A 22,412-nucleotide genomic window follows, 5' to 3' on the forward strand; every position below is an offset into this window, starting at 1 on the left:
GTGCACCGTCCGCTTTCGGTTCTCTCGCCCGCAGTCCCGAGATTATATCATTGATAATAATATCATACACACGGATTCGTATGTGCAAGTTTGATTGAAGAGCATACTAAGATGCCATAGTGGTTATGCGCGTAATTTAAGTTGTGGGTATAGTCACCATTTTTATTAAATATAATGTAATAATATATAAGTATTAGTGAAACAATATAAAATAATGATTGAAAAACAAAATATTATGATAACAAGTGTATTATAAAAGAAATTATTAAAGTGATGATAAGAGAAATGATATTGAAATTGTATTGAATAAAAAACAAAGATAATAAAATTGGCAGATATAAGATTGATAGACTTTTTTTTTTTTATCATATCCACCACCGCACGATATAACCATTACGGTTACTGTAATAGATCTTTTGAATTTATATAATTAAATATAATATGTGAATGGGCTATTCGTGTAGTCGCGTATATATATAGTGTAGGTGTCTATAGATAACACAGCATCTGCTATAACGTGTGATGGTATTAGATTCGAGAGCAATGATAAATCGTCACGTTAAAAAAAAACAATTCCGAACGGTGCTCGGTAAAAAAAAAAAAAAAAACGTCTTTGCTGAAATTGTATCGACGTTTTTTCGACCGTCTTCCTTCCTCGTATACTATTAGAGAAACTATGTTATACAGTGAACGTGCAAAAGTACCGATTTCCTCAAAGAACCGTTCAGATTTGTTATCGGATTTTCAAAACGACCGCATGACATGGTTTTTGTCTACTTTTTTCTAATCAAAAGAATAATCACAGAAAAACAGTGCCGACTATTTAATAATAATAAAAAAAAAACGAATAAACAAAAAAACGTATTTCAACGTAAATAAAATATTATTTTATGCGTTAGTTGATAAAAAAAAAATTCTCATACATTTATTATGTAATAATTACTATTGACTTTATAACCCTGCGGCCTGTGCCGGCACACGGAATAGTCTAAAACAAACTATTTAATAATAATATCATAATGTGTTGAAGTGTGCTTTAGATAAAAATATTATAATATAGCCCAATGTGGCCAGCACGTGCCACTCGCATGCGTGGGAAAGTTATAAATTAGAGCGTAGTAGATGAATACAAATCGTCTGTGAATAGTCTCGTGTGTTTCATGTGAACTGTACTTTGGTTATTGTTGAAGTTTTGTTTATGTATAGTGCTAAAACTAAATTTGAGTGGGTATTTTTTATATCCGATGTAAAAATATCAACGACGAGCTATTGTATTGGAAAGACAGTTCAGAACCGTTCTGGGTTCACCAAAAACTGTTCGTTTATGATTTAGCTGAACACACTGGTGCGTGCTAACGTTTTGCCATCGAGGGGGGTTTTTTTCTACAGTTTCTTATGATTTCATCTCGAGAATCAGATAAACCGAATTAAAATACATTCTACTATATACTTATTCAGAAAACGAATCAACCTCGGATACGTACTATATAATTAATAATAACCATAGCGGCATAGCCTATGTGTGCTTCTAAAATATTATCAATTATAATATATTATAATATTATATGATACCATAGTGACCATAGACCGCAGTTAGTTTCCCACATTAGTGACAAACTGACAGCGATGGAATCTGCGGGACATAGTAATACGCAATAATTATTATTGTTATATTAATAAATTTCTAAAAGTATATCATATACTCCGTTTACCTTTACACATGTTCGGTACATTAAAATAATAGCTGGAAACGCCCCGTTTGCCGATAATATACGACGTATGAAATATTATACTGTTTACGTTTTCCTTATAAACTTAACCACCCCCCGAAAATTTACCTAACCCTCTAAGAATGATCGGTCAACAAACCGGAAAATTGGCAGATAGCCACTTCATATTGTATTATATTGTCGAAACGAATGACGAGAAGCGATATCGATAACAATTTCATGATACCGTATATATTAATTTATAGCTAGTCGATCAGTGAAACATCGTATTTATTTTTATTGTTAATATAAGTGTCTAACGAGTTTGTATACTTATCTCGTGTATCACATTACGATGTTCTTCCCACATATGGCACTATTTGACGTTTTGTATATTATAAGATTCAAGAATGATAAAAAAATATTTGTTTAATGTGTTTCCTTCGGTATCAGTTAGTAAAATTTAGCTTATGTATACATTATAGTAGCTGTACGCGATTATTATTTACAAGTTTTGTTTGAAATTCCAACTGTCGTCATCTTTGTGCAGTGTTAAAACAAGTTTCTCAATAACGTTTTATGAATGAATTTTAAAAGAAGAATATGATAACGATATTGAGTCTATTTAAACGAGTATTGTATCAATTAATGTGATATATGAAAACTACAAAATCTGCAAATATTATATTTTTTTCGGAAATGCGAATTATTTTTTTTAAAAAATCACCGCTACGAAATGACCCTATACGTTATCTAAGCGGATTTTAGCCAAATCAGCAGTATTTTTTTTATCGAGAATTATAGGCCCTGAAAACATCACCTACAACGTAACACAACGGTAACGTGGGTGCTGTGACGTTTTTCATTAAATATATATCTTACTTTTGGAGAAAACAAAGAAATCCAAAACACAACACGGTTTGAAAATTGTTTGCGTATTTCATTATTTCCGTATGATTTTCATCGGGAGGCACGGTCGCCAAAACGAGATAAGAAAAAAATAAATTGTATCGTTAAATTGCACCAAAATCCCAAAATGCAAAAAGACTATACAATTAAACAAAACGCCAAACTTAGGTATACTCATTCTCAATCTACAAATGTATTATCTGATTACGATTGAGCGCCATAATAATATAAATAACATTGATTATTATTACCACTGATTATGTTCTTAAATAATATTATGTACGTACCTAGTCTATGTCAGTGCTTATTAAGCATTTTTATAAGCAGGGCTTGGACTTATAGCACTTTAAATCTTTAAAATAAACGCTTAAAAACATCATTATAAGCACTCAAATAAGCATTTAAAAAACTAAAATTTGAGTAAAAATATTAAATCAAAAAAAAAAAATACTTTTTTTTTACATAATAATGTAGGTACTACTCTGTAACTTGTAACTGTGCTAAAAATAAAATATAATTTATCAAAAAATATTGAAACAAAATGATTAGGAAAAAAAAATAAATCTTTATATTATAAAAAAATCAAACTTCACTTTCGAAACATTTTTACCTTATTGTTTATAGATTTTCTGAGAGATTTTCTAAAAAAACCATAAAAAGTAGAAAAACCGGTCAAAAGAACAAAAATAATCAAAAAAACTGGAAATAAGCATGTTTTTAAAAAATCGTTGAAAAAAACAAAAAAAATTTTGCTTTCAAACTTCATAATTGAACGTGTTTTAACATGACATACACTTACATAGCACTCTGCTACATTTTAAGTCAATTAATAAAAATAAGCAAATGCTTTAAGTCTCGAGCTCTGCTTATAAGCTATATATGTAACGTAGTGACACTGAATTTTAGTCGTAATTTTTTTTTACCAAAAGTATTGTACGCATGCTGTTTTTTAATGGACAAAAATATAGATTTATAGATTAACATTATAATTTTTATGTTATAGACGATTTAATAAAATGTTTCAATACATTTTATAAAACGTTAACACTGATGCAATTTTCAGATTTTCTTTTTCACGTCTTTGGCGCTCATCACGACCACGTTAGCCCGTGGTTCTTACCACCACAAAATCACACGTCTAAAATGTGCGTTCATGAAAACAGCCAGTTCGAATATGTAGGTTGGTGGTAGTGGTGGTGGTGGCGGTGGTGGTAGGTTTAGTGGGTGTGTAGCGCACTGTCACCTCGTCGATTTCATCATGACGAACAGTAATTAAAACGCGCGGCCCAGTATGATAGTAATGTAAATTTACATTTTTAGTCGTATACAACCGGCAGATCAGTGTATTCGGACGCGCGCGGAAGTGCTTTTTCCGTCGGACCGGGGGAACTGCAGCAACGTCTCCAGACGACGTGCAGTTTTCGCGAGGAGCAACAATGATAATAATAACAATGGAATGAACGTGCCCGGAATCCAAAATATTCGCCGGGGCCGACTTAATTTGGCGAGCGCACCAGTCCAATATGTGTCGGTGTTCTACTGCTACAGCGACTACGTACCTTTACAACTGTTTTCGGCTAGGTTAAATGAGTATCAAACCATTAATAATACCTACTACGAACCAGCGCGCAAGTGCTGTCAAATCTCACGGATTTCGTACTGCAGTGAGTGCAATGATATGGTATAGGTGTACCCGGACGACTAATAAGATAAGACTGTTTTCGGCAAGCATATATACGTCGGAATGTAATAATATTATAACATCCGTCGTTAAACAGTAATGGCATATAAAACTGAATTTCGAACGATATCGATGTTCTTTTTTTTAGTCAACCCGATCTGTGAACGGCGACTGTAAAATATTGCGATGACGTGCAACAATAACAATATTTGGTGTGTCGTTGTTAAAGACCGCGTGCGCGACGGAAGTTGATATATCATTGCGACACGTACACGACCGTATGTATATGTTATACGCGACCGTATATTATTATACGTTATATTATGGTTTTTACATTAACGTTATTCAATACAAAGTGATATTTTATTCATTATTCATTGGTTTTCAACTGTTTCTTTTTTTTTTTTCCGATCCGCAGAATATGCCAAACAAAACTTTATAATATTTATGAGATATACTCCGTATAATGTGCAGTTAATATAATAATATTACACTCGCCGGGTGTGGTGCACCGGTAATAAAACAGTATAGCCACTGTTGGATAATATACACGACGGAATATATTGCATAAAATATACGGCGAAATCGTAGGCGCGATTTGGGGCGCGATGGCTTGCGCGGCGGTATTATTGTGCTGCGCGAGTGTTATGGATGTGTCGATGATGTGGGTACACCGTAATTGTATGGGCATCCGCGTGTCTGTTTCATTTGCGCGTTCCACCTCCTCCGTGATAGGTAGGTATACAGACGATCGAAACTTTGCCTGTACACATGGATTGCGTTCGACGGAAGGCTACGGGCAGTTAAAACAATTTCAATACCAAAGTGATGTGTTAGACATTTATTTGATACCTACATAATATTATCTAGTGCATCAGTGCATCTCAACCTTTTTATGTTCACGGCACGTTTCGTATAATTTACAATAATTTCGAGGACATATAGGGAAATATAAAAGGCGTATAAAAAACAATAATATCATCAAATTAAAAATTAAAATAAAGTCATAAATTATACTATTTTTTTTTTTTTTTATTATTGTTCGATATAAATATATTATATAATTAAAAATTCAATGTTTTTTTTTACCTTATTTGTTTTTTGTTATTCGACAACGACGAATGGTTGACAGTGCTACTCTCATTTCTTCTTTTAGTCTAAGAAGTTTTTTCTTTTCTTAGTTTTAATGTCTGTATACAATACATAGCGGAAGAGGCGCCTCTTCGTTTCCCGTCAAAAAAAAAAAAAAACGAAACGAAACTTAAATAATTGTCATAATATTTACGTATAATTTTAGATTTTTTTGTCGAATCGATTATAATACTTGATACGATGTTTATCAATAATAAATTTATCGATTTCATACGATTACGTATTTCAATTTTATAAACTATTAACTTTAATCGTGACTGTTAGAAAACTTTGAAGTACCTAATGAACTAATGCCGTTTAACGTCTTATAATAATTGTTCATAATATCTTACTTAGACCGCTAAACGATAAATGTAATCATAACAAAAATTAGGAACTGGTAAATTTCTATTTTTAATAATATACTATATGCATGTACCACGGTCTCGGTACACTTACACTCAGTTTGAAATAATATAGCAACACCGGTTGATATTGAGAACCACTGATCTACTGGGTTGACGTAAAGTAGCTAGAATAGATATAATAATATTATTAAGGTTTAAATTTAAATACAATTTAAATAAATTAACTAATTAAAAACACAATACATACAAATATAAAATCAGTATAATATATGAAATCTTTATAATTAATTTTTCACGAGTAGTTTTCTTTTGTCACTATTATTATAAAATTAAATTTCAATCCGACGCTTCCACGTCAATAAAATATAAATAAATTGATATTTCAGAAAAAAAGTGTTGTTGTTTATATAAAAATAAAAACAATTTTTTTATTATTTCCATGAATTCTTTTAATGAATCTTCGATAATTTTATACCTTATAATGTAGTAATTTTAAATTACCATGTTATAGGTACCAAGAATTATTCACTTATTTTATTTTTATACAAATGTTTATAGAAAAAAATATCATTGAGCTTACTGCTGGGACCAATTTCATGCCGGGGACCAATTATTGGAACTTTCTTATTTGTTTCATTTTTTTTTTTTTTTGAGGTTTCCACATTTTTTTTTTTAATTTTTCCTGAAAAACAAAACTTATTTCCCTCGACAATTCTCAGGATATTGATCCCTAGCTACAAATAAACCATGAGCATGTCCCACGATGCGTGTTGATGCGTATCAAAAACCTTCTATACAAGAATTGCATGTATAAAATAGTTACGTTGGTCCATTATTAGAATTTTTTAAATAAAATAATACAATACAACTATAAATTGTAAGCTGAAAATACGAGAAAACCCATAAAAACGGATACGCATTGAATAAGCAACACGAAGAATAAATTCCAACGGAAAAGTGAGTGGGTTTGTTCTTCGCCGGGCACAAATTGATGAAGTGATGAAACTAGTACATCCTACAATTGTTGTACTTGATATTATTTCTATTGCTTATTATATATGGAAACGAATAAAAACATTTTATTATTTTCGTGGTCTCTCGAATATAATATAATTATATTATCGTGATAGTTATTGTATTTCGCCCCAATACTTTTTATGGCAAAAATATAAAAATAAACGGTAAACAATTGCAATATTATAATAATAACGTGTGATCGTTCGTATTTCAAGTTTTTTTGTAATATTATATACGCAGTTGTCGGGTATGAATACTTTGCAAGCCGTCATAACTATTCTCTCCCTCTGAACAAGTAAACGGAAACCGCGAATAAATAAATAAATAATAATAAAAAATAATACTAACTTTTAAATGTATATAAATTATTCGATATTATACAACCTCTTATAATGATACATCAATTTCGATATTAAAATGTAATGAGTTTTCAACGCGTGGATAGTATATTACATAATAATAAATACTCTATTGTCTTCAATCTATTACGATTTAAAACAGGTGCTTGCATATTATTTATATTACCAATAAATTACGATTGAATTTCGTCGAGGGAGGGAGGGAGGGAGGGGGGGAAATTACTGTGAAACAAACCGTTTTTCATTTATTGATGTACATTCAATGTCGTATATCATAGACATCGTGTGTAGGTACCGGGCGGTGGTGTGATGGTGTGTTATCGAACACGCCAACTGTTCGACAAAAACCTATCACGGTCGCGTGGTCCATTCGAAACATAATAATATCCAACACATCGACAATATCATAAACGGTCCGGTTAGCTATTTACGCGTTACACGGATAGAGATGATGATATATACGCGATGGTCATTAAACACCACGCACATCTGGTATCCAGACGGCACCGTAATAATAACGACTACGATTTTTTAGTCTAGAGTTACACACTCCGTATTATACATATATATATATATGTACGTGTCGGAACGCGCCACACTATTTTAGGCTCGTCGACGATCATCGACACCGTGTTTATTGTGATTGTAAAATATATTTTCAACGATCGGCGATAGCCCCTGTTGTCGTCGGACTTATAATCACGCGGTACGTAAATGTAGCGTGTGCGATATTAACGTGTTATTTTAGGTATGTACGCGCACGACGTGCGAGTGCCGTATGCGTACCTAATACGTGTAAATCAGATGAGGATAAGTCGAGATCGGTACAAACGTAAAAACGAAATGCGACACGTGTCTTGTGTAACGCGGAAATCGTTTCCTAAATTAGAAATAAATTTACGGATTATCGGCCATCGCAACTTGCCACCACTAATAAAATATGTACGTATTTTTTTTACGTAAAATAACTAAAATATATATTTTTTATATATTAAAACACGTCCAATGGATTTATTACACCGAATTTTGAATTTGAGTTGTATTATATAGCTTTAGTAAACTGCAATTAAATGCCAGTGTGTGCACCCCTTTTGTCGGTCGCGCGGGTTTTGCAGAGTACGTCGCGTAGGGTTTAAATTGTCCCCAAACATAATTTATATTTCTTTAACGTTTGTTCATAGAGTATATATCTCATATCATAAAAATGGTGTGCGTTCAAATTTTCTAATATTGACCTAATAATATTATAGCATTTTATCATACATTCATATGTATATGTACATTCATAGCGTGTACTATCACTTCCAAATATTTACGTATCTCGTAAACTACAAAAAACGGTTTTACAAAACGTATTTTTAACTATAGCGACACCTCTTTTGGCTCCTGTAGCATGCTGCAATCCGTAGTTTTCGGTCATCCGTATAAAATAATATTATTTTTAATACTTGATACGAAACGCCGGTAATAGGCAGGGCCCCGTACAACTGCGTTACACGTCACAATCAACCAGTGTCAAGAATAGGAATAATAAAGTACGTAAGATTTTGTAATTTGATTTTCGTGCGGATAATGCGCCTAATTTATAATTCAACGAAAACCACCCTCTCTCTGAAAAATACTGTCGAACAATGAATAATCATGATGATTATTATTTCACGATGACCATAATATTATAGTAATAATTATAGCGGGTAAGGCAGTTCTATATCTTTCACTCAATGTCGAATGGAAACTATTAGGACGCACGCCAAAAGTCGAATTTATTATTGCTGAAGACTGTGCAGAGACATTTTCGCATACCCTCTTTTCAAACAAAATAATATATGAGACGCCATTCGCATTATTATTATTTATTCCGAGTTTAGCCACACACACAAATTAAAAAGTAGGTACTGTCGGTTTATATTTTATTCGACTTATTAGCGGCGATAACGTTTACAGTTATTGACGAATTTCGACATCTTTAAGCATAGAATTCTTTGACGATTCATAGTTTTTTTCCAATCAACGGTATTATTGTTGATGTTGTATTATATTTGTGGCGTTCTTTGAATGTGTGTTTTGACGTCTGTCAGTCGCCGGCAGCACACTTAACGCCGTCCAAATTTCCACCCAAACACGTAGCGGTGACAAGCAAGTTGGCCTTTCAGAATTTATTTCGGTGATTGCGGATATACTTCGTTGACGTCGTTTTCGATCATTAATCCCACGACCGGCGGTAAATGTCGTTTTATTTCGATTCCGTTTGTCCGCGTGCTTTTCGTGACGCGTGACGACTCCGAGCAGTAGTACACACACACACACACACACACACACACACAGAGGGGTGAAAACTATCTACCCTATAAAATAACGAGCGGTGGTGGTAAAGCGAAAAAAATTGTGTTCGTATAAGCATGGTAATTGGTTGGCGGATGTGTATATCCTTGGAAAATATTGAATGTGCGCTACTATAGCTTATTGGGTAGGTGGCCTACGCGAAAACATCGCATACTTGTGTAATGAGTATAATATTATATAGTGCCATTACTGCGTCGTCCAATGGACATTATTATTATGTTGTTTTACACCAAACCGATAACACGTTTTAATTATCTGCCGGTTCGTGCGTTTTAGGGCGGTTGATAGGTTTTATATTTTGTTAGCGGAACGTTCGTTGCAAAGTGTCGTAAAAACGATAGGTGGGCGGGTGTGCGCGCGTGTTTTGCCTGAAAATCATTAACCATAATAAAATGTGAACTTTGCAGCGATATTGCTCGGGTAAAACGATGTAATATTGTACATTCGTGACCTTAACATTTTTTTACACCGAGTTTTAGGTACATTAACGCCCCGCACAATATTGTAATATCCCAAAAACGAGTTGAATCGTAAGACGTTAGCTGATGTTATATTATTGTTAAAATTTGATTTTTTAATTGAAAAAAAAACTCGACTTTTTGTCGACTGTTTTTAATTTGCCGTCGCTTAATGTTTCACGCGTTCTTTTCTCCGATAACCATCATGAATTACAACCAACCGATTACCTTTATGTTAATGCAATTAGAACAAAACGGTGTGAGTGCAAATCATAAGTACAATCTTACATTGTTTGGAAAAAATACAAGTTAAAATGATTTATATAATACAAGTTTTACTAAACAGAACTATTCACTGATGCTCAATTTGATTTCGAAATTATTTTCGAATATATTTTTAATACTACATATTCATGATTTTTTAGTGTAAAGTGCATGTGTAGTGTACCTAACCGTACACACTGTACGGATTATACGGATCACGTTGATTTTCCGTTCTACTTTGTACAAGTGGAGGAATCGAAAAGCACGAATTTAGTTATTTAAAATGAATATTTCAGCAATAAAATTACAAATATTATATTCATATCTGTTTTTTTTTTTTCAAAATAGTGCTTCGGTAAATCGCTAAAAAACTAAATTCTAAAATATACAGAACATTCTAAATTGGTCAGATAGTCCAAAATATTATCTAATTTCAAATGTATTATAAAACTGTTTAAGCTACACTAAAAGCAATACTTGGTAGACGATCTGCAGCGTAAATATGTTTTTAATACATCTTATATATTTATAAAATAACTAACAACAACACTAAAATTACCTTTAAAATACTTTAAATCTGAATATATTTTAGTCTTATAACTATTACAACGATAATTTTTCTAGAAAAATGTCCTTTAGGCTATGCCTCGCAAAAAAACGCTAGAGAAGTGCTCTATAATGTAAAAGTTAAAGCATTTAGCGTAATATAAAATTCATAATATTACTATTGTTGTGTATCTTAAAATTTCTCATACAGATATCATTACATTTTTATTCAGAAAATAAAATAAAAATTGTTCTTAATTAACTTGTTATTATATTGATTTAAATACGAAATTATTAATCTAACAACAAAAGAAGTGGAAACTTGATTATACTTTTTAATATAAAAAAATATATTAGGCGCAAGTTGAACCAAGAAAATATGTCGTTTTTCGTGCTATACTATAGCTTAAAGTACGTTGGTGAAAAATTTGTTTTCTCTCTACAATATTGTTGAGATAAACCGTATCACCTAACCATAACAGAAAATAATCGAATACAAATGGCGAGTCGGCCGCGATGTCACGCATCACCACGAACGCTGACCGCTCAGTACTGAATGCACAATCCACATTCGACGTTTACCGTTTCGGCAATATTGACGAATGCCAATGCATCGGCTGTAAACCAATGCGCCCGCGTGCGCGAAACAGGACATATCATTATTACCGCCACAACACAATCGTCTGTAAGACGCTCTGTCGATATACAGCGAAACGAGTTCGACGAGTTGTCTTCGCCGACAAAAAAAAAAAAAAAAAACTCGACAACGAATTGTCTCGACCGGAAGTGCGATCGGGTTCGTTACCGTCAGGGATGGACGTTCGCACCAAAACGGGGGCAGACGCTATCGCGGTACCGAACGCCTTCTTTTTCGAAAAGTGAAGAAGATTTGACGACGACGGGCGTTGGCGTATCGTACATTATTATTATTGCCGTACGCATCGCGGACTACAGACACGGCTGGTCCACGCGCCGCCCCGGGACAGCAGCCGCTGTGTGGGACAGACTCGATGTAACGCCGCGTGTAAAGAGCAGTGCCGGCTAATAGCGATAGAGGAGAGTGGAAAAAATCTCGACGACCGTGCATTACAAACCGCTATAATTCACGGTGTTATCGCGGCGAACGATCGCGGCGACGCGTCGGCGTAATAATAATATTATTATTTTTATCAGCGGCTCGTGTCGAGGACGAGTCTCGTGCGTGGCGCGGTTTACCGACGCACCGATAGAATACGTGCGATATATTTACACCTTTTTTTTTTAGCTTTTTAGTTCGTTTAATCGTTCGGCATCTCCCGGCCGGGGCGATGACTCGACGACTAGCGCGACTCGTACCCTACGGGCTCATACATACGAGTTATTATCATACTGCGGCCGGCAACACCGTCACACTACGCGATACGATCGCACACTGCGACGAGTGCAGTTGTTGTTTTCCTGGTTTTATATATACTGCAAAAAGCGCAGTACCTACTGCAGCAGTACCATACAAATACGTATAATTCAGAAAACCATCACAACCCAAAGTTACGGTGACAGTGGCGCATCGAAAGTGGTTGACTCTGAGTCATGACCTCTCTAACCCCTGGAGCGTGCCAGACGTCTCGAATCGAGCAAAAGTCGACGTTTTAATTTATTTTTTTTTTTTCATTCATAGCGGATTGAGTGGTACATTGAAGTGTGGTAATATTACACTATAATTACTGTATAGGTATCTATAGAAACGGTTGGTAGTATTTTTTGATTTTCAACCCTGTGATTGGGTCTTGCGCTATAATATAATATATGTTTTCATATTTTTATTACGATAATAGTATATGAGTTGTACACCCCCCCCCCTCCCCCCGTCTGTTTAATAAATCCCGGGTATGCCGCTTTCACGCACGTCTATCTGCGTGACCTATATAATCTTTACGACGCCCGTAGAAACCGATGGATATGTAGTATTAATATTATGATCCCATTGACTCCAATATGGCTTATGTTTCATAGCAATAACTGAAAAGCTATGTAAAAAAATTGAAATGGTAAGAGTGCAAGTGACTATTTAATGATTTCTAAACCACCTAATGTCAAAAGTATTTACTTTTACAGCGTTTTCAAATTATTAATTTTAATGTATAGTGTTTTTAGAGCCTGTTTTTGAAATATGATTGAAACTTACTTCTAAACTGTGACGTATTGATCCATTATTAATACGTTTTATAATCAGTCACGTGGATAATATAATATATTATTATATTTAAAATCGAACACGTTGATGTTTTGAACTTTTAACACTAAAATATAATATGACGTGTTACTTGTATTTTTTGTATTTACTTTTTCCTTGTTATATTTCTTTACATTAAAAATCTTCGATTTCTTGTCGTGTATTAACTAAAGTTTAACCGAACACCACAATAAACACTCGTCTTCTAATATTATAAAAAGTTATCACTATAATATTATAATATGCACAGGCAAACATGTTAAAATGATAAAAATGCGTGTGAAAGTCGTACGCAACTGATTAACTGGCCGCAGCAGATGTGTGTAATGTGAATGTATGATTGTTAATTTAGGCGAATCATCATATAATATTTTCCGTAATCTGAAATATACGTTGTTTTAAAAATGTTACTCTTAAGCTTTTAATAATTAAATAATTTCCCGGTTCTAAGTAAGTGACAAAATATTCTCATAACACTAATGAAATTTGTCCCGGTCTGAGACTATACATATATTTATAGCGTATATTAAATAATTATTATTTATAGAGAGATTAAAAATGTATTAAGTTAAAAATAAAAGTTTACTTTTAATATTAAATGTATCAAATATTATGAATTGACTGCAGCAATTTAAATTTTGAGAGACCACATTACATGCAGCTATTAAAATACTCGTATAATAATATTATAAATATTTATAAAAATAATCAATTTCAATCGTAAATTTGTACTAATTCAGCTTATGCAACAACCATTGTAGCTAAAAATAAAGTTTATTCCTTTGTTCCATTATAGAAAAAATAATACTAGTCTGTTTAAAAATTAAAATAACTTTTATGTTTATTTTACTTTTATGTACTTATACCGCCGGACCATCGGTACACCGATACCGGTCTATAATACGACGATTGGCCAGAAAAACATTCCGTCAAACACTTTTTTCACTGCCAAAACAGTAACACAATACAGGCACTCTATATTCATCTCCAAACACATTTTCCATTTAAAATGGTTTTTATATAACCATTTTTTATAGAATTGTAATTGTTTTTTTGCAACTACATCAACAGCATTCTTAGTCGAGACTAGCGTTGACGGTGAAACTATGTGTGGTGGCGTGTCTCATATGTCGACTTGAATGTCGCATTTGCATATATTTTTATCTTTTGACAGACCCATAGCAACCTGAACCCAACCGTTAACCCTACCCTGCTAGTCTAATGCAAATTTTTTAATTTAAAAATGTGTGCATCCGATGTAATAAATTAAAATATATATTGCGTATGTGTGAGATAAAAAATGTAAGATCATAATATAAATTAATTATTTTGCATGTTTTATGAAGTACCTCATATACAATTGGATATGAACAAAAGATTTTAGAAATGTTATTGTATATAAATTTAAGCTGTTTATAACATTTAATTTCGAAGAAATCATAATATTATTAAAATATTAACAATTCCATAAAAAAAATAATAAACGGAGTTGTGTACAATACATATAATTTAAAAAAAAAACAGTATTTCAAATAAGAATATCTTGAATATCTTATTAACTTTAGAGATTTATCAACAACATGTATTTAATACTGTATGTCTAGCTTTTATTGAAGGATTTGCATTTTTCTCAGTTATTTCATGTAGATTAAAATTTTTCAGCTCAAATTGAATCGAAAATGGAAACAGAATAAATCATACATAATACGTTTTTAATGTAGCTTTATTGACATTAGAGTAGAAACGTAATGAAAATCATAGAACAATAATTATTATCTAGTATCTACCTAATAAAGTTCAAGTGCCAAAAATAGAAAATTATTTCTTCAATATTATTAATTGCATTAATACTTGTACTTGACTAAGTACTTATAAAGTATTAGGTAACTTATAAATTATAATTTATTATTGCTGAGACATGAATAATTGTTTAACTTAATGATAATATAAGTAATATCCTTTGAAGGGCATTTGGTTTTTAAAAACACATAATCATCTTCCATGTGAGTTAATTTTTTACTCTCATGTAAAATACAATGAAGGAAAATACATTTTTAACAAATTTATAAGAATATTTGTATTTACAAAGACGCGTGTATTGCGTATAATACATTTTTTAAACTTTTATTTATTTTTATCGTATTAACGACATTATAGTTTGTATTTATAGATAAAATTAATGTTTCGATATATTTATTAAAAATAATAAAAAATAAAAATACATATAATGTTATTAAATAACTCTCTTAATCTTATTAGTATTATTACTTATATGTTAATAATTATAAGTGGATATAATATCAAAGGATATTTTAAATTACTAAGCGCATAAGGTAAATATTTTCCGATTATAACAGATTTCAACTAAAACGGTTGACCACTACTGCGACAATGATGGTAAGATACTATTGGAAATACTTTATAAGTGACAGTTAAGAAAAAATTATCGTTAGAAAGGTAGACGAAACTATGAAATGATATAAATTACAAAAAACATAGATATGTAATAATTAACTTATAAGAGTAAAATTATTTATAACCTAGGTGTGGTTAAAATAAAATTGTATTTGATATATTCGTGTATGAAAATTTATAAAATTGTGTTTTAAAAAGTTCTAGTCTTTGTAAAAAAAAATACTATTTTTTATTTGATTTAAAACAAAATCAATTTTGTTGAAAACTAGTGTTCTGTGAATATAATTACGCGGTTTTCGTAAGTTTGTCTCAGCCATTAAGAAAAGTAACTGGAAATTTCTGACTTTTAACCACCTAAAGTATAAACTACATTAATCAAATGTTCTACCAGAAACTACCCTCAACTTTGAAAATTGAATTCTTTTTTAACTCTAAAACGAGATGACAGACACAGACAAAATACATCATTGTAAAATGAATACTACCTTCCTACGTCAAGAATCTAAAATATCCATATTTTTATTGTTTCAAATGATGAATTACCTATATTATTAATATTGTCTCTGGGAGATTTAGTTTGGATGCAACCTGAATCTTTTCAATAAGATATTATATTCAACCTTAGTTAGAGTGATTTGTTGGCAATTTCTTAGGGTACATGTGATTCAATAAACATTCTCACCCTTTATTTTCATTAATAATGAATTTATTCAGTCAGTTGTAAGTATTTACTTGTGGGATATTTTTCAATTATTTATGTTTTTAAATCTTATTTTTATTGTATCTTGCGGCAATACACATTTCTTGTTTGTAAATTTAATGAGAATCAATCTATGTTTACTGTAAATCGGTAAGTAAATATTTATTTTTAATTTTAACGAAATCAAATGAAAATTCAAAAACATAATTTCTAAATTATTAAAATATTTATACTCTAATTAATATTCCATAAAAATGGGCTTGCAATAATATAAATCATTTAATTTATTTTATAGTGAGTATACAGGGTGATTATTTTATTATGAACCACTCATTATTTCAAAAAGTAATTATGTTTTTAAAAATATTTTTTACATTGTTTCAAGTTGTTAAAAAATTATATTTTTACATATTTTTTTATCCTGCATTTTTTTTAACTTTTTACTTTTTTGAATGACAACATAGAATTTTTATTTCATATCCTAAAGAAGAATATTTTTCAGAGTATTTTGATACATAAAAATTGAATTTAGGGCGAGTAGTTTATGAGTTATAAATATTTAAAGTTTAGATGTGCGGAGTGGAATGGTACGGGGTTACTCCGCTTGTCAAAACTTTAAATACGTATAGCTTATAAACTACTCGCCCTAAATTCGATATTTATGTAAAAAATTACTCAAAAAATTATTCTGCTTTGGAATATGAAATTAAAATTTTATGTTGTCATTTAAAAAAGTAAAAAACGTAAAATAATATAAGGATAAAAAATATTTAAAAATATATTTTTTTAATAAAAACGTTGATTTTTTAACAACTTGAAACTATGTAAAAAAATGTTTTCAGAAACATGAGTAATTTTTGAAATAATGAGTTGTTCATGATAAAAAAATCACCCCGTGTATTATAATTTGACAATTTTTAAAAATTTAAAAATGTTAAAGATTTATAATAATTATTATGGTTCTTGCGTTTTCTAAATCCATTAATCATTATCACAGCTAATTATGCTTATTTTTAAAGTTAAATATCTCTAAAACTACTCGTTCGAATTTCAATTTAAATACATCATTATGTTCAATAAAAAAATAATTTTGATTCTCAACTCAAATAACATTTTTTGTTTTTATCGTCACATGACGATATTTTTCGAATGGTATGAAATTTCTATGGATTGTAAGATGAATCATTTAAGTATATTTTAAATTTTAATGTTTCAGAAATTAGAATTTAAATAAATTTCATTATTTATGAAATCAATTTGGATGAACAAGCTTAGATTAGCTATTTTTAATAATTATATTAGCTATTCATATTTCTCTGTAATATTATTACAGCCCTTATTTGATTGAAGTCATACGTCACTCGTTTACAATCGGTCAATTGTATCATCACAGCATACAATCAAGACTTTGATTTTCACGAAATAGTTTTCTTGACCACACCAGCAATTATGTAGTCGTTTAATTACTCACTCGTAATTTACTATTATTTGGCCTTGAACTAATTCTATTTCTTGAACGTTGCGTCGTTTATATTATATAACTGTACAAATTTATTTTTCTGTTATAAAAATTGTATGTAATACTAATCAGATTTACCTACAATGAGCAACTAATTTCTGAAAGTAGGTATACTCAATGCTATAGATAGAGTTTTTTTCTTTATAGGCATAGTAATTAAAGTTATTGGTTTTCAGGTTATTAAGTGTTTGTTCCCAATCCAGTTTATTCTGACACTACAGTCAGTTTATTCACTAGGTAGTATTTATGATCTCCGTATTATCCTAGTGATGTACTATTTATAATAATCTGTGCTATGCTCAATCATATTATAATAACTTAACGGTATACAATATAAATTAATAATTTATTGGTAAGGACCTGTTGTAAAAATGCAATCGAGCATTGCCTGTTTTTTTTTTTTTACATTTTGATTCTAATAGATTTTTCTTTGTATAATGTGCATCATACATAAAAAAAACACATTTACTTTATCGTTTATCTACTATATACTATACCTATATTGTAATAGTATAAAGTTAATTTTCATTTAAAAGGATTTTGATGACTTTCAACAATAATTGCACAAAAAATTACCCTTGAGGAAAAATAAAAACACATATACAGCAACTTTAAAACACGTGTAGGCTTTGATAATGAAATTAACCAATAAGTTTAGTAAATTATTGATATTAATATATTTTTAAGAATAAATGTATTTAAGAAAATTGCATGAATTGTGGGTGTTTAATTATAGTCTAGTAAGTTTTACTTAATTTCAAGTTTCGATTTAATTAAACTGAAAACAGTGTTTAGGATAGGCGAGTACATAATATAAGGAAATATATATATACTAACACTATTTTCATTAATATTATATATTTTATGATGTAGGTTTTTTTGATACAAACTTACTTAATGACTTAAATATTTCAAAAAAGCATAATAATTTTAGTCATACGTTTATTTTTATTTTTATAAACATAATTTGCTCTAAAACTCTAAAATTCAGTTATAAAGTTCAGAAATAATAAGAGTAAAAATTGTAAACATTAAAGCACATATGTATACAAATTATTGTATTTTATCTCGATTTTCAAAGTGCTGAATTCGTTTTAATTTCTTCTTCTATATAAGCTATCCGTTATTAGAACAAAGTGAATGAATTAATAAAACTGGATACACTGAATAATAAATAACCCATAATTGATTTATTCGATGATTAAATGGCAGTCAGGCACAACAAATCTTGAATAAATCTTGTAAATTAGTATACAATTTAATAATATATTGCGTACGTATATCGATTATACTCACCCCTCTAGGCTCAGAAGTCGATTTTTCGAATGAACTTCAACGTGGGTGAGATTAAAGTTTTTAGCAAGTAATTCGTGTGTTTCATTTTCGGAATGCCAATAATTATTATACGATTAATACGAATTAGTACGGACTCCCCTAAGTTTGTTCTACGACCATTTCCAGACGATTTAACCCAAAACGATTTTCGAATCATTCTTTATATACTTTCTAAAAAACGATTATGCTGAAAATATTTTTAAATTGTCCAAATTGAGCAAAAGTAAGGTGGAAAAATAGTCTGTATATATTATTATTATAAATAAATATCTATTCGAAGGTATAACCTAATGAAAAAAAAAAAAATAATAACTTCTGTTAATCAATATACATATAAGTCAACGTAAATAAAAATACGTTTTAAATTAATAATGTAGTAAGCCCAAACACATATCCTACATAAATGCTAACTTAGTTGCTAACTTATAGATCATACATGTAATAGGGTCCATAGTAATACACTAAATATTAATAATTCACTCATAGCACACACTACGGGAAGCCTAGGTCAGGAAGGTGAAAACAACGTGTTATTTCCCGATTCATGTAAATTAACCAAAATTACATGATTTAGAATAATTAGATAAACTAGCGGGCATTCGACCATCATTGACAGGACCATATAAATACGAGTAGAGCACCTAGTGTAGTCAGAAAGTGCCTAGTCACGATTCTATACTGACAACTTACCCCCAACGAATTGATATGATTATTGCTCGTCGTGGACTTAATCACTTCCAGTATGGTAGTTTTTTTTAAGTTAGCAGTAAGCTAAAATAATTTGTTCCATACAATAAAGTGTAACTTACTATTTAAACAACAAGTGTTTGTCTTTTTTTCAATAACCTACCTTCCCATCACCACATCAAGTTCGACAAGTACGTGTGACGTCGTAAAATAATTAAAGTGGGACAGATCGCAGTGTTCTTCACAGCGATCACTACAACATTGTTTGATTAGTAATCCCATTGAAAATAATATTTTGACAAATAGCTGTTTTGTATATTAGTTATACAACCACAAAACGATCGTTTGAACTGCTTTCACATTATAAGAACATATGTTGCATAAATTGTTTTATTTCATTTTAAGTTTTAATTATTTCATTAAAGTATTATTAATTTATAACAAGACGCGTTTCCTTCCCACAGCCAATGAAATTTCATTTCAAATAGAGTTTTACAAGTTTCTGGTTTTATTGTTTTGTAAAAACTTGTTCTCTAAGTCTTCGTTCTAATATCACTCCAAAACTCCACTCATATTGCACCAATTATCAGGTTTATCGACATGCTTGTGCGTTACCAATGAGTATTTAAGTGTGTTGCATTAGATATAACCCTCCGGACAAATTCACCACTTTGGAGACTATATACTAATACTACCTGTGGCCACAAAAGCGAGCCAATTACTTTAATATGATCTGAGTAATAAACCTACGTTATTATTTGATCGAAAAGCAAAATAGTGTGTCAAGTTAAGAAGTAATTCAATCTAATTTTGAAAATAGTACAATAAAGTACTAAAGAGGAACATTATACAGTCAATATAATATCTATGATAAATAGTTTATTCAATTTAATACCAAATTAGTGTACTTGAAAAATGTCTTATCAGTACAATTTTTTATAATTCAATAGTCCCTTCTTAATTGCAGATTCAGTAGTAAAAATCCTGGATATTTTCGGGAAAAATGAAATTAGTTTAAGAAGCATAATACAGTTTACGAATAGGTTCCATATAAAAATGACGTATCATCATACAACTATTTAAAATGGCTTTCATATACGATATACAAAAAAATATAAAATGTTAATAAGGTCTGAGTACTGATTTAGACTGATTTTCCAACAATAATAAGTACAGCATTTTCATTTACTTCAGAACGAAATATTAATGCTATTGCGAATCGTTTAACAGAAAACTTAATTCATAATTTTATTTCATTCGTCAAAATATTTCTGTATTAATTGAAAAAGAAAAGCATGTTATATTTACGTTATGGACATTTTTCCATATTTACAAATATTTAAAAAGCCAATTTAAAATAAAAAAAAAAAAATTTAAAAATGAAATTAGTTATGTAAATGGAAAAAAAATCAATCATTGTCAGTTTATTACGAGTTAACAACTCGTTGTAAACGCATAACGCGCTTATTTGTTTACTATTATTTATATTTAACATTGGATAAGACCATCATTATTGGTATTGAAAAATAAATGTATAATAGCTAATTGTTTTTACTAGTGTAGTGTATATTTTCACTAGCAACACAGACACGTCAACCGTATACGTATATATATTGTATTCTAGACATTCCTAAGTCTGTGTAAATCACAGTAGAGTAAAATCAAATCAATTGAATATATGTGTATAATAATGTTTAAATAGTTGATTTTAGCAAAGTCGTAGTACTAAAATTAAATGTCGTCTGAACCAAATATAATGTTACCAATAGACTATAATATAGTCGGTAAGTATATTCGACAATATTGGCAACCAAGTGTTTTAAAATCCCATAGTCTTTATTGTTTACTTATTTATAAAAAGTACGAGCTGGTATGTTATGGACCAATGGTTGCATCTAAAAATATCAATGACGGATATTTTTGAGTAAGAAACATTTATAAAAACGATAATCGAAAATTTCAAGACAGTAGGTAAGGTATAGCGTTGAGAAAAAATGATGGATGGGATTCTTTCATTGGCAATCTGCATCATTCTAGCGGAGTGTGATTATTAGCATAGTTAGTGGTGCATATTGGAACGAAAAAAAAAGGTTTGTTCTATTACTCGGAGAAAAATAAGGAATACTTAAGACTTAATGCAACAAAGTAGACACACGGGATACGTTCGAATTTAATGGTTAAAAAATAATGATGTTTTTTTCTTATACAAGTCTTATTGTTATGTTTTGGAAAATTTTCAGTGCATGAATATTTTTTTTATATAATTATTATCATATACATTAGAAAATCAGGTATATAATAAATTACATGATATATTTTGTATATATTTATTATTTTTAGTTATAACTAAAAAAAGCATTATCAAAAAAAAAAAAAACAAAAAATTATATTGTTATATGATATTAAATCATACAATTTGTAGTAGTTGCATACCGACATCAAATATTAAAGCCGTTTAGTAGACCTAACGATTTTCAGTATTTTATTTAGTCTGCAAGTGTAGGTACCTTTATTAATTATTACAGTGGTGTGTTTAAGCGCTAGTTACAAATGCGTAAGACGATGACTACAATGCATTAACTTTAATTAATTTGTGTATCTACTCTTAATTATTTTTTTTTTTTTTTACATGGTAAATTCAAAATGGTAGTGGTATAAATATGTAATTAAAAATAATGTTCAGTTAATAAACGTTAGTTCGTATCTAGTGTGTACATTTAGGAAAAGATCAATAAGCAACCATCATATTACATGTACCT

Source organism: Rhopalosiphum maidis, chromosome 3 (genome assembly GCF_003676215.2).
Source record: "Rhopalosiphum maidis isolate BTI-1 chromosome 3, ASM367621v3, whole genome shotgun sequence".
NCBI lineage: Eukaryota > Metazoa > Arthropoda > Insecta > Hemiptera > Aphididae > Rhopalosiphum > Rhopalosiphum maidis.